The sequence below is a fragment of the Pristiophorus japonicus genome, chromosome 3 (assembly GCF_044704955.1).
Source record: "Pristiophorus japonicus isolate sPriJap1 chromosome 3, sPriJap1.hap1, whole genome shotgun sequence".
NCBI classification, from domain to species: domain Eukaryota; kingdom Metazoa; phylum Chordata; class Chondrichthyes; family Pristiophoridae; genus Pristiophorus; species Pristiophorus japonicus.
Genome location: NC_091979.1, coordinates 189,700,658 through 189,715,815, shown reverse-complemented (window position 1 = coordinate 189,715,815; position 15,158 = coordinate 189,700,658). Strand labels below are relative to the sequence as shown.

Sequence of the window (15,158 nt, the reverse complement as noted above, 5' to 3'; positions counted from 1 at the left end):
AGTTTTTCTTCAGCAATAACTAGTCAGTTTGAAGTAAAATAATTAGTGTGACCACTTTATCTTGCTTGTGAAAACTGTAAAGTCATAAATTATTAGTTTATTGTTTTTTTGTGTTAACTGGAAGACTCTGTTCCTGCGGATGTACTTTGAATCGCAAAATCAACTACAATACAGCCTTCCTCATGTGAGTATACCATACTCTGTGTGAAGCTACTGTTGGTAAAACCTAGAACAAGTAACTGCAGTGAGAAATATTGCTACAGGATTGAACATCCTGGTAGTGACCGTACAGCACAGTGTTTGCTATTTTGTGTGTGCATTTAGGGAAGACTGAAGATGCTGCTTATAACCATAGCTAATACTGTTCCATGAACAGATTGATATGAACTCTGTCAGATAGATGGTTAGTTGTATATTTCAAGTATGACATTTATTTGGTTTACATAATAAAATACAGAATAAAAATAGATACTTGGGAGAGATTACCAAATATTTTAATGAACTAAATAATGGTTAGCTGAGTTACAAGGTCTTATTGAGCAGGTTCAAGTGATATCTTTTTTTTTTAGACTTGTCTCTGTGCCAGCATGGCTCAGTAGGGCAGCACTCTCACCTCTGAGTCAGAAGGGTGTGAGTTCAACTTATGTTGAGCACATAATCTAGGCTGTCACTCCAGTGCAGTACTGAGGGAGACTTGCACTGTCAGAAGTGCCATCTTTTGAATGAGACGTTAAACTGAGACCCTATCTGCTCTCAGATGGAAGCAAAAAAACAGGATTCGAAGAAGAGCAGGGGAGTTATCCCTGGTCTCCTGGCCAATATTTATCCCTCAACCAACATAACAATAAACACATGATCCAGTTATTATCACATTGCTGTTTGTGTGAGCTTGCTGTGTGCAATTTGGCTGCTGCGTTTCCCACATTACAAACAGTGAGTACACTCCAAAAATACTTCAGTGGCTGTAAAGTGCTTTGAGACTCGAAATGCGCGATATAAATGCAAGTCTTTTTATCACCAAAACCACTCCTGCAAGCCTTCTCCATGCCCTTGTTGCTTCCCAAGTTTAATTATTCCAGTCCTCTCTGGCCTTCCAAGCTTCACCTGACAAACTCCAATGTGCCCTAAACTCTAATCGCAATGCAGATTCCGCCCACTAAAGGGCACAATGGACATGATCTTCACCGCGCATCAAATTCAAGAGAAATGCAGGGGGTAGCATCAACCTCTGTACATGGCCTCCTTTGACCTCACAAAGTCCTTCGCCACTGTCAACCCTGAGGGATTATGGAGTGTCCTCCTCAAATTCGGCTGCCCTCAAAAGTTTGTCACCATCCTCCGCCTGCTCCACAATGACATGCAAGCCGTAATCCTGACCAACGGACCCACCACAGACCTAATTTATGTATGGACCGGGGTCAAGCAAGGCTGTGTAATTGCACCAACGCTCTTCTGAGTTCCTTGGTGCAATGCTCTATCTCACCTTCAATAAGCTCCCCGCTGGAATGGAGCTAATTTACAGAACAAACGGGAAATTATTTAACCTCCATCGCCTCCAGTCCAGATCCAAGGTCGTTCCATCCTCTGTCATTGAATTACAGTATGCAGAGGACGCTTGCGTCTGCGCACACTGAGGTCGAACTCCAAACCATCGTCAGCACCTTCTCCAAAGTGTACGAGAGTATGGGCCTTATACTAAACGTCCGTAAAACTAAGGTCCTCCAGCAACCTGCCCCCGCTACACAGTCCTGCCCTCCCGATTATCAAAATCCATGATGAGGCCTTGGACATCATGGACCATTTTCCATACCTTGAGAGCTTACTGTCAACAAGGGCAGATGACGAAGTCCAACACCACCTTCAATGTGACAGTGTAGCCTTCGGTCGCCTGAGGAAAAGCGTGTTCGAAGACTAAGATCTCAAACCTGACACCAAGCTCATGGTCTACACAGCAGTAGTGATACCCGTCCTCCTATATTCTTCAGAGACATGGACTATGTACAGCAGACACCTCAAAGCACTGGAGAAGTACCACCAACGCTGCCTCCGCAAGATCTTGCAAATCCATTGGCAGGATAGGCGCACCAACGTCCATGTTCTTGCTCAGGCCAACATCCCCAGCATCGAAGCATTGACCACGCTCGATCAGCTCCGATGGACTGGCCACATCGTCCACATGCCAGATACTAGACTCCCAAAACAAGTGCTCTACTCCGAGCTCTGACATGGCAAGTGAGAGCCAGGTGGACAGAGGAAACGCTTCAAGGACACCCCCTCAAAGCCTCCTTGGAAAAAGTGCGACATTCCCAAGACCACTCAAAGTGGAGGGGAAGCACCCGGGAAGTCACCGAACACCTCGAGACTCTTCGCCGGGAGCACGTGGAAGCCAAGTGCAAACAGCGGAAGGAGCGCACGACAACCCAAGCACCCCACTCACCTGTCCCTTCAATCACCATCTGCCCCACCTGTGACCGAGACAGTCGGTCCCGCATTGGACTCACCAGTCACTTAAGAACTCATATTAGTGTGGAAGCAAGTCATCCTCTATTCCGAGGGACTGTCGGAGAAGAAGACGACGACTCCCCACACCCTGTACTGTTCTGTTGGATTTCTCTTCTTGCTGATAATTGGCTCCCTGGCCCCTAAGGCAAATTTTGAATCCTTTTTACTTACCTCTCCTAGCCTTGTCTTGCTTCATTCTGCCCCAGCAGTTTCTTGCAGCCCCATGTGCTGGCGTGTACCCTTTGCTCTTCCAAAGCTGGCTCTGCCCCCTCCTCCCACTCCAACTTCTCTGACAAAATTTACAGTTGTCTCTAAACTCCAGGACACTGGTTAAAACCCTTTACCTGGCTACCTCTAGGACCATTTCTTTGACCACCTCCCCAATTCTTTTACTGGCTTTTGGCTCTCTGATGCAGTTTTTAAAATCTGCTGGGTTTCTGGCATATTCAGGAGCGACTGAAATATCTACATTATACTGAGTGCATATTCTTTCCTCCAAAAGGACACTCCTCATGCTGTTAAGTCGAGAGAGCTTGGGGGTAATTTGGAAAAATGAAGGAATAGTGATCAGTAGGTGTGTGCAGGGGTACTGCTCGAATTTAACTAGCTAGCGCCACGTAGCATACCAGTACACCGCACTGATGAGCTTCTTGCTGCGAGTTAAGACCATCTTTCTGATTTTAGGGAAGTGGTTAACGGGGATATCTGGAGCTTTTATAAGAATAATCTCCACACTCAATGGCTAATCAATCATCAACAGTGATCTGTTGTACTACTGAACTGCCTGGTTCAGGAATCAGATTACTCAGTTTGCTACAGAGGGTTGCCAATTCCAAATTTTCATCACTGCATGGCACCACATTGACCCCCCCACAAGACCTCTGTAACACCTCTTGGCAGATCATTGCTGTGATTTTTATCTTGGGTATAAATGCAACTTGTTGAATGAAAAATTTGTCTTGTCTTTTTTGGAATCACATATTTATAGAATGCTTTCTTGTCTTTTTAAGAACACTTAAATTAAAGTTAAATCTGACTAAATTCTTCTTCTGTAGATCTGTATACCTTATCAAGACTATCGGTAAGGATCAGTTGAAGCAATTTGATCATACTGGTCTGTACATGTGTTTCTCTGTCACCTGAGGAACGTACAGCAGCCAGAAACAAAATTAAAAAGCTTAAAAATAAGGCCAGTAGAAGTGTTCTCTGCTCATCCGTTGCTGAAACCCTCATCCATACCTTTGATACCTCCAGACTCGATTATTCCAATGGTTTCCTGGCCAGTTTTAGTCATCTGTCCTTGTATCTCCTTTTGTGGCTCAGTGTCAAATTTTGTTTCATAATCACTTCTGGGAAGTACCTTGGGATGTTTTACTATGTTAAAGGCGCTATATAAATGCAAATTGTTTTAGTTGTTGGGAAAACTGCTCTGGACTATAAATAAGGTGTCTTTTGTCCCTGCCCACAGAATTGGAATCAGTCTCTACAAAAGGTCAGATAAGGAAATAGTAACATATTTCCGCTTTAACCCTTTGCAGCTGAGTGTAAGAGGCGAAACTTTGTCCACTGTTTCTTCTGCCTGTCTCAATTCTTCCAGACAATGTAGCTTGGAATTGTGTCTCTAACTTGCCAATGTTATATTTTTCTCTCCTCTTCTGAGGGCGCAACTCGTGTTGAGGTAAGAAAGAAAAGCACATTTATATAGCGACTTTCACCACCTCAGGACATCCCAAAGCACTTTATAGCCAGTTACGTACGATTTGAAATGTACTCACTGTTGTAATGAAGGAAATGCGGCAGCCAATTTGCACACAGTAAAGTTCCACAAAAAGCAATGATATAAATAACACGATCATTTTTTTTGTGATGTTGAGGGATAAATATATACGAAAGATCCTGCAAATCCCCTGGGAGGACAGACGCACTAACGTTAGCGTCCTCGATCAGGACAACATCCCCAACATTAAAGCACTGATCACACTCGACCAGCTCCGTTGGGCAGGCCACATTGTTCGTATGCCCGACACAAGACTCCCGAAGCAAGCGCTCTACTCGGAACTCCTACATGGTAAGCGAGCTCCAGGTGGGCAGAGGAAGCGTTTCAAGGACACCCACAAAGCCTCCTTAATAAAATGCAACATCCCCACCGACACCTGGGAGTCCCTGGCCAAAGACCACCCTAAGTGGAGGAAGTGCATCCGGGAGGGCGCTGAGCACCTCGAGTCTCATCGTAGAGAGCATGTAGAAAACCAGCACAGGCAGCGGAAGGAGCATGCGGCAAACTAGTCCCACCCACCCACCCTTTCCTTCAATGATTGTCTGTGACTAATTCCCGTATTGGACTGTTCAGTCACCTAAAAACTCATTTTTAGAGTGGAAGCAAGACTTCCTCATTTTTGAGGGACTGCCTATGATGATGATTGGCAAGGACACCAAGGAGAACTCTTCTGCTCTTTGAATAGTGGCATGGGATCTATTCCGTCTACCTGAGCAGGTTTAATGTCCCATTTGCAATATGGCACCTCCCTCAGTTCTGGCACTGAAGTTGCAGCCTAGATTATGTGCTCCAGTCTCTGTAGTGAGACTGGAACCCAGCATCTTTTGACTCGGGTGAGAGTGCTATCCAATGAGCTACGGCTGACACCGTTCCAGACTCAGCAGCCCTCATATTCCTTATCAAAGTGACTATTCACGTACAAACCTAAATCCTGTTTGTTGATCTGCTACGATGCTTCTCAGATCAAGTTCGATTGGAAACGTTTTGAGTTCGGTTCAGATTTTGGGAGGATTTATTGTAATATTTTATGGCTGTAATTGAACTATGCACTGTGTACCGCAGCTCTAAGATAATCACAACAGACCGACAAATTTGTAATTACTGGTATGTTGCCATCAAAATCATAAAGAATTTAATAAGAAAATGACAGAGGGAATAAAACAGACTACATGGTTCAGCTGATTTGGCCTGTCCCCTACCCTATCCCCAGTCCTTCAGGGTTCAGAAACAGTCAAGTCCTATACAAAAGACTAAGTTGTGTAAATGTTTCACGTTTTCACATTTTCTGCTGCTCCTTGGCATGCTTAACTGTCAGAGGTCTGCACAAGTTATGTTTCAGCTGGGCAGTCTTTAGGGTCATCATCATAGTCAGTCCCTCGAAATCGAGGAAGACTTGCTTCCACTCTAAAAGTAAGTTCTTAGGTGGCTGAACCGTCCAATACGAGAACCACAGTCCCTGTCACAGGTGGGACAGATAGTCGTTGAGGGAATGGGTGGGTGGGACTGGTTTGCCGCACGCTCTTTTCGCTGCCTGCGCTTGATTCCTGCACGCTCTCGGTGATGAGACTCCGGATGCATTTCCTCTACTTAGGGCGGTCTTTGGCCAGGGACTCCCAGGTGTCAATGGGGATGTTGCACTTTATCAGGGAGGCTTTGAGGGTATCCTTGTAATGTTTCCTCTGCACACCTTTGGCTCGTTTGCCGTGAAAGAGTTCCGAGTAGAGCGCTTACTTTGGGAGTCTCATGTCTGGCATGCGAACTGTGTGGCCTGCCCAGCAGAGCTGATCAAGTGTGGTCAGTGCTTCAATGCTGCGGTTGCTGGCCTGGTCGAGGATGCTAATGTTGGTGTGTCTGTCCTCCCAGGGGATTTTCAGGATCTTGCGGAGACATCGTTGGTGGTATTTCTCCAGCGACTTGAAGTGTCTATTGTACGTGGTCCATGTCTCTGAGCCATACAGGAGGGCGGGTATTACGACAGCCCTGTTGACCATGAGCTTGGTGGCAGATTTGAGGGCCAATTACAGACCCAATCCACATCCGGACCGGGGTCAAACAGGGCTGCATCATCGCTCCAACCCTCTTCTCAATCTTCCTTGCTGCCATGCTCCCCCTCAAAGTCAACAAGCTACCTGCTGGAGTGGAACTAAACTACAGAACCAGTGGGAACCTGTTCAGTCTTTAGGGGTAACTGCTTGCTGTCAATGTTGAACTCTCTTTAGAATTGAAGCACAGAGTATGGTAGCCTTGTGGTTATGCTACTGGACCAACAAGCCAGAGGTTGAGTTCAAATTCCTACCATAGCAAGTTGTGAAATGTAATTCTTGAACCAGAAAACCCCCCCCAGCTAATTCACTGATCTTCAGGGAAGGGAACCTGCCACCCCTGGCCTATATGTGACTCCAGTCCCACACTGTGATTAACTCTTGATGCTCTAAGTGCAACTAGGGTTGAGCAATAAATGGTGCAGTCCCTTGTGGCTGATATGAAGGTGCCTTGACAAAATTCTTACTGACCTATGATCAAATTTGTTGAGTGGTTTTGCGGACTGGAACCTTACACTTGTATAACCAGTGCATCAATGAGTGTTCCCGAGAGCATATTTTGCCCCTTTTATCAGTCAATGAGAAACTTTAATAGATGAGCCAAAATTCAGGAAATCCTTCTTATTGCCCATGGCACATTGATTTTTTCCCTTGCACTAAGTAATTAAATATTCAAGCATGAAGTTTGTGGCAATTGGACCGTTTTTGACATGCTTACTGTCTGATGCAAACTTTTGATGGCCCCTGATTATTCCAGCGATGAACTTATTTTCAAAATGATATTTTAAAATGAAGGCTGACTACTTTGAATTAAATTGGTGAATTTAAAATGTGTCATGCCGCATACTTTAGAGAGCAGCATTCCTCGGATGCTAAATACTTTTACGTACATGGAAAGGTCTTAATACTGCTAGAAGTAGAAATTGACTGATGGGATACACATTTTATAAGTTATGCAGCCTTGAGAATGGGATAAATCTCACTTCTAATTGTATTCTCATTTACAGTGACACAATTTATTGGGGGGAAGGGGGGGCGGTGACAAGACATTTGTATTTGAGAGTGGCTACTTGGGTGAATATACCAGCATGTGAGGAGGCTTGCATGTCTCTATGACCTGAAGAGCCACATCAGCCCTGTACCAGTAGCACCACCCATGCTGGGAAAATTGAAGGGTCGAGGCCAGACAAATCGCAGTCATTTTTGGGAGGGCTTGGTCAGTGCCTGAGTTGAGTCTGGCCATGTCGCAGAAGGGGCTCAAATTTAGAACTGTAGCAGAGTCATAGATTATAAGATGAAGAGCGCCTGGGGGAGATTCTGAAGATACTCACGTACTGCATTCTGACTGCCAACTATCCTGCCTTGGTTGGCTGATGGAGCCGAAGAACGAGGGAATAGAAATGGCTCTCTTACAAACCACACATTAGGTAGAAAACGTATGGTAGGGTGATGACTTTTAGAGCCGTAGCTACGGACTTGAATGTCAGTTGTTTGGAAAGCCTGTGATTTGTCACATCCTTGGTGACCGACAGGAGAGTTAGTGACACCCGCCCCCTATATGGCTGAGATGTGAACCATATACAGCAGACTCCTCAAAACGCTGGAGAAGTGCCATCAGCGCTGCCTCCGCAAGATACTGCAAATCCATTGGCAGGATAGACCCACCAATGTCAGTGTTCTCGTTCAGGCCAACATCCCCAGCATTGACCACACTCGACCAGCTCAGTTGGGCGGGCCACATCGTCCACATGTCCGATACACGACTCCCAAAGCGAGCGCTCTACATGGAGCTTCGACATGGCAAGTGAGCCCCAGGTGGGCAAAGGATACGCTTCAAGGACACCCTCAAAGCCTCCTTGATAAAGTGCAACATCCCCACCGACTCCTGGGAATCCCTGGCACACGACCGCCAAAAGTGGAGGAAGAACATTCGGGAGGGTGCTGAGCACCTTGAGTCCCTTCGCCGAGAACAAACAGAAACCAAGCGTAGACGGCGCAAGGCGCATGCGTCAACCTAGACTCCCCGCCCACCCTTTCCTTCAACCACTGTCTGACCTACCTGTGACAGAGACTGTAGGTCCCGCATTGGACTCCTCAGTCACCTGAGAACTCACTTTTAGAGTGACTGCCTACGACGATGATGTTGACTGACTAACTCTCTAAGGTTTGCGCTGCTCACCTGAAATGTGGAGGGCTGAAAAAGATGTGTTACACATTGCCAACTTCTGAACAGCTTTGCCAGCTCGCCCCAGGAAGGTCACCCATTACACCATGGTTTTAAACTAGCCAATAAAAAGCTTGACACTGGCTTCACAGAATATGAAGTCTTCATGATCGACAAGTTACAAAAATGAGAATGGAGACCTGAGCTAGCAGCAAGAGACCTATTTTGCTATGATGTTGACATTACTGCACTGAGCAAGATTGCATAGAATTACATACATAGAATTTACAGCACAGAAACAGGCCATTAGGCCCAATAGATCTATGCCAGTATTTATGCTCCCCACGAGCCTCCTCCCAGCCTATTTCATCTCATCATACCAACACATCCTTCTATTCCTTTCTCCTTTTATGTACAGATCTAGCTTCCCTTTAAATGCATCTATGCTATTTGCCTCAACTACTCGATGTGGTAGTAAGTTCCACATTCTTGCCACTCTGGTAAAGAAGTTTCTCCTGAATTCCTTTATTGGATTTATTACTGTCTATCTAATATTTATGGCTCCTAGGATTCCACAAACAAACATCTCTCTACGTCTACCCTATCGAACCTCCTTCATAAAAGACCTCTAGAGAAAAGAGCCCCTTGTTCAGTCTTTCCTGATCGTTGTACGCTCTCAATTCTGATATTGTCCTTGGAAATCTTTTTTTCCAGTTTTTAAAAAATATTTTTGTAATATGGAGACCAGAACTGTGCACAGTGCTCTGTGATCCAAGTTAAGTCTGTCCAAGGTTCTACCGAAGTTTATACAATGTTTGCATTTTTTATGGCTTTTTGTAAACCTGCGTTGATGCTTTTAATTTGTGAGTCTGCACCTTTTTTTAGATCCCTTTGTGCCTCTATCCCATTTAGACTCTTAATTTCCTAGGAGTATTAGGCCTCCTTATTCCTTCTACCAAAATACACCACCTTATCTTCATTCCTTATCATTAGTGTATAGGCACTAGTGACAGTGGCATAATGCACCACCTCGCTCTTACCTATATTGAAATGAATTTGCCATTTACAAACCCATTCTGAAAGTTTGTCAACATGTTGGGATAAATGGGTCATTTTCCGGTTGGCAAACAGTGACTAGTGGGGTGCGGCAGGGATCGGTGCTAGTTCCTCAACTATTTACAATCTATATTAATGACTTGGATGAAGGGACCTAGTGTAATGTAGCCAAGTTTGCTGATGATACAAAGATGGGTGGGAAAGCAAATTGTGAGGTGGACACAAAAAATCTGCAAAGGGATGTAGACAGGCTAAGTGAGTGGGCAAAGATTTGTCAGATGGATTATAAATGTGGGACAATGTGAGGTTATCTACTTTGGCAGAAATAACAAAAGCAAATTAGAATTTAAATGGAGAAAAATTGCAAAGGGCTGCAGTACAGAGAGACCTGGGGGTCCTTGTGCATGAAACACAAAGTTAGTATGCAGGTACAGCAATTAATCAGGAAGGCAAATTGAATGAATGTTGGCCTTTACTGCAAGGGGGATACAGTATAAAAGCAGAAAAGTCCTGCTCCAACTATACAGGGTATTAGTGAGGCCACATCTGGAGTACTGCGTGCAGTTTTGATCTCCGTATTTAAGGAAGGATATAATTGCATTGGAGGCTGTTCACTAGATTGATTCTGGAGATGAGGGGGTTGACTTATGAGGATAGATTGAGTAGGTTGGGCCTATACACATTGGAGTTCCGAAGAATGAGAAGTGATCTTATCGAAACATACAAGATAATGAGGGGGTTCAACCAGGTGGATGCAGAGAGGATATTTCCACTCATAGGGGAATCTAAAACTAGGAATAAGGGGCCACCCATTTAAAACTGAGATGAAGAGAAATTTCTTCTCTGGGGGTTGAAAATCTATGGAATTCTCTGCTCCAGAGAACTGTGGAGGCTGGGTCACTCAATATATTTAAGGCGGAGATAGACAGATTTCTGAGTGATCATGGAATAAAGGGTTATGGGGGAGCGGGCAGGGAAGTGGATCTGAGTCCACGATCAGATCAGCCATGATCTTTTGAATGGCGGAGCAGGCTTGAGGGGCCAAATGGCCTACTCCTGCTCCTATTTCTTATGTTCTTGTATTTTGTCACAGTCTTCCTCAGTATTAACTATACCCCCCCTCCCCCAAGTTTTTGTCTTGGCAGTGGAGGACCTGTGTAATACTGGTGTGCTGTTTGTAGTTTGCATTACATTACTGTTAAGAGGCTGATCTGCCAAAAAATAACAGTAGAAACTTAATTGATTGAGAGTACCACTAAAACAGAAGTACTATGCCACTATCACTAGTGCCTATGCACCAATGATGAGGGATGAAGAAAGGCGAAAGAGTAGTATTGTATAGTTCTTGAGTTACTGCTGCAATACGATCAGTAGAGAGATGCAATGTTATGGTGACTTCAGAGTTTGGGTTAGTGGGATGCCAGCACCTGGGATGCTATCAGAAAGGCCAGTAGTGTATTATGACAATCCTGTGAACTCATCCTTTTTTTTTGGCGTGGAAGCAAGTCATCCTTGTTTTGAGGGACCGCCTACGATGATGATGACAATCAAATGAGCTGAAGATAACTCGGACCATTTATTAAGATGGAGAGTGACAGTTAATTCAGAAACTAGGGTCCTGAACTTAAGGAAAGGTAACTTCGATGGTTTGAGGCGTGAATTGGCTAGAATAGACTGGCAAATGATACTTAAAGGGTTGACAGTGGATAGGCAATGGCAAACATTTAAAGATCACTTGGATGAACTTCAGCAATTGTACATCCCTGTCTGGAGTATAAATAAAAGGGGGAAGGTGGCTCAACCGTGGCTAACAAGAGAAATTAAGGATGGTGTTAAACCCAAGGAAGAGGCATATAAATTGGCCAGAAAAAGCAGCAAACCTGAGGACTGGGAGAAATTTAGAATTCAGCAGAGGAGGACAAAGGGTTTAATTAGGAGGGGGAAAATAGAGTACGAGAAGAAGCTTGCTGAGAACATAAAAACTGACTGCAAAAGCTTCTATACATATGTGAAGAGCAAAAGATTAGTGAAGACAAACTTGGGTCCCTTGCCGTTGGATTCAGGTGAATTTGTAATGGGTAACAAAGAAATGGCAGACCAATTGAACAAATACTTTGGTTCTCTCTTCACGAAGGAAGATACAAATAACCTCCCAGAAATATTAGGGGACCGAGGGTCTAGCGGGAAGGAGGAACTGAAGGATATCCTTGTTAGGCGGGAAATTGTGTTGGGGAAATTGATGGGATTGAAGGCCGATTACATCCCCGGAACCTGATAGTCTGCATCCCAGAGTACTTAAGGAAGTGGTCCTAGAAATAGTGGATGCATTGGTGATCATTTTCCAACAGTCTATCGACTCTGGATCAGTTCCTATGGACTGGAGGGTAGCTAATGTAATACCACTTTTTAAAAAGGAAGGGAGACAGAAAGCGGGTAATTTAGCCTGACATCAGTAGTGGGGAAAATGTTGGAATCAATTATTAAGGATGAAATAACAGCGCATTTGGAAAGCAGTGACAGGATCGGTCGAAGTCAGCATGGATTTATGAAGGGGAAATCATGCTTGACAAATCTTCTGGAATTTTTTGAGGATGTAACTAGTAGAGTGGACAAGGGAGAACCAGTGGATATGGTGTATTTGGACTTTCAAAAGGCTTTTGATAAGGTCCCACACACGAGATTGGTGTGCAAAATTAAAGCACATGGTATTGGGGACAATGTATTGATGTGGATAGAGAACTGGTTGGCAGACAGGAAGCAGGGAGTCGGGATAAACTGGTCCTTTTCAGAATGGCAGGCAGTGACTAGTGGAGTGCCGCAGGGCTCATTTGCTGGGACCCCAGATCTTTACAATATACATCAATGATTTACACGAAGGAATTGAGTGTAATATCTCTAAGTTTGCAGATGACACTAAACTGGGTGGCGGTGTGAGCTGTGAGGGGGACGCTAAGAGGCTGCAGGATGACTTGGACAGGTTAGGTGAGTGGGCAGATGCAGTATAATGTAGATAAATGTGAGGTTATTCATTTTGGGGGCAAAAACGCGAAGACAGAATATTATCTGAATGGCGGCAGATTAGGAAAAGGGAAGGTGCAACGAGACCTGGATGTCATGGTTTATCAAGTCATTGAAAGTTGGCATACAGGTGCAGGAGGCGGTGAAGAAGGCAAATGGTATGTTAGCCTTCATAGCTAGGGGATTTGAGTATAGGAGCAGGGAGGTCTTACTGCAGTTGTACAGGGCCTTGTTGAGGCCTCACCTGGAATATTGTGTTCAGTTTTGGTCTTCTAATCTGAGGAAGGATGTTCTTGCTATTGAGGGAGTGCAGCGAAGGTTCACCAGATTGATTCCCGGGATGGCTGGACTGACATATTAGGAGAGACTGGATCAACTGGGCCTTTATACATTGGAGTTTCGAAGAATGAGAGGGGATCTCATAGAAACATATAAGATTCTGACGGGACGGGACAGGTTAGATGCGGGTAGAATGTTCCCGATGTTGGGGAAGTCCAGAACCAGGGGACACAGTCTTAAGATAAGGGGTAGGCCATTTAGGACTGATGAGGAGAAACTTCTTCACTCAGAGTTGTTAACCTGTGGAATTCCCTGCCGCAGAGAGTTGTTGATGCCAGTTCATTGGATGTATTCAAGAGAGAGTAAAATATGGCCCTTGCGTCTAAGGGGATCAAGGGGTATGGAGAAAAAGCAGGAAAGGGGTACTGAGGGAATGATCAGCCATGATATTGAATGGTGGTGCAGGCTCGAAGGGCCGAATAGCCTACTCCTGCACCTATTTTCTATCTTTCTATATTACCATCCTTTATCCAAGAACTGGCATCTGATGGATTACATCACTGCCTGGCAGCATGAGCAGCAAGTTGAACAAATGATAACAATTTATCCTCGGAGTGGAATGCTGTGGAGTGGGGTTTGAGACTTTTGCCATAACTAATGGAGTCAAGGTCATTTCTGTGCTTGCACCTCAGTTCCTTGGACCTAACTATGTTTAATGACAATCAGGAGATGTTGACGTGTGCTTTTGCACTGCAGGGCAGCTTTATAATCTGGGGCAAGCATTGATGACAGACATTTGTATATGAGCTTTCGATTTGGAGATGTACAGCACACTCTGGTTTATGTGCTGCAAATTCATCAATCAGTTGGCCAATCTGTCTTTTGTTTAACAGTAAACAACTGTGGCCTTTATGGAGGTCATGTATTAGCCACCTATAGGAAAGCATTACACAAAATTGACCATCACCATTGGTAAAATTGAACTAAATACTGCCAACTGGTTCACCGATCTGGGTAGACAATGATGTACATTCTTGTATCAGGAAAGCCAGTTTTGCATTTGGATGATTGAAAAAAATGTGTCCAGAACCACTTTGCATAACGTCTTGGTTTATACAGATAGATCACTGTATTACACATTTTGTGAAAATGTGTTAGTTTACTTGGGTGAGTTCCCACATTGCAATATGTAATTTTTGGTTGGGAGATAGTATTTTTTTCTTTCTCTCGTTCATCACCTTCTCTCCCACCCCACTGATTATTTCAATATCTTTTAGGAGCCAAGTACCAATGTTGGCATTCTCTAAACAGGAGCCATTTTAAAACCAGTATGGATGTGCTGGCTCGCAAAGTGAGTTGCTGTTGTCCTTTCCCTCAGGAACTCTGCATCATTTAACATCTGATTGCTGTGAACCTGCTGAAAGAGTGTTTAAACCTCTGGTTTGTTTTTAAAGATTGGTCAAGCCATTTGTCTTTTATTTAAACTTGGTGTGTGAGCGATACTTGCAAGGCAGTATTGCTTGTCCAAAGTTGTTCTGCTGAACGCATTAAGTATTAACTGCATAATGTTGGACTCAAATCACATGCAGTGGTGGTAGTTTCCTTTCTTATGCTAATAGATCGATGTCCTATATGGTGTTGAGCTTCTTGAAAGTTGCTGCAATTGCACCCATCCAGACAGGTGCAGAGTATCCAATCATACACCTGATATTGCTTTATGTGGTGGAGAGGCTTTGGGAGTCGGGAGGTGAGTCACTCGCCAAAGAGTACCGAACCTCTGACCTGCTCTAGGAGCTATGACATTTATGTGGCCAATGCTTTGGGGCGGTAACTGAAGGCAAGGTCAAGTGCTAGCTTTTGAGGAGGCTTTTTCTCAAGTTGAAGAGTGAAACGAGGGATTTTTGGGAAAGTAAGAGAGAATTCCAGAAACTGGGTGGCTGAAGGCTCACCAGTGGGAGTGGTGGGATTTACAGTAGTCCAGACTCCGAAGCATGGAGGATGCAACCAGAGTTTAGGGCTGGAAGATTTTGTAGAGATTGGGTGGAGGGAGACCATTGTGGGATGTGTACATGAGACCAAAAGATTTTGAGATTGATGTATTGTGTTGAGGTGGGGGGGAGTCAGTAGAAGAAGGATGATCGATGAGAAAGAGCTTAGCATGAGATAGGATGTGGGTTGTAGAGTTCTTGAGGGTTTGATGTTTGTGTAGGATGGAAGTGAAGAATTGTACAAATATAATGTTCGATAAATTGAGCCTTGGAACAACCACGGCATGGGTGAGGATTTCAGTAGCAATCGGGGCAAGGTAAGAACTGAGGTG

The 15,158-nt window shown here is 44.4% G+C and overlaps 1 protein-coding gene across 4 annotated transcripts in view; it reads left to right on the top strand.

The window, feature by feature from the left end:
- LOC139260041 (double-stranded RNA-specific editase 1-like) overlaps positions 1 to 15,158 on the top strand; it is a 407,611-nt gene that overhangs the window by 3,814 nt on the left and 388,639 nt on the right. The window contains exon 2 of one of the 4 annotated variants that reach the window (XM_070876118.1): positions 125 to 184. The exons of the other annotated variants lie outside the window; for them this stretch is intronic. The gene's annotated coding sequence lies outside the window, so the exon portion shown is untranslated. The remainder of the gene's footprint in view (positions 1 to 124; positions 185 to 15,158) is intronic. 4 annotated transcript variants of the gene reach the window in all.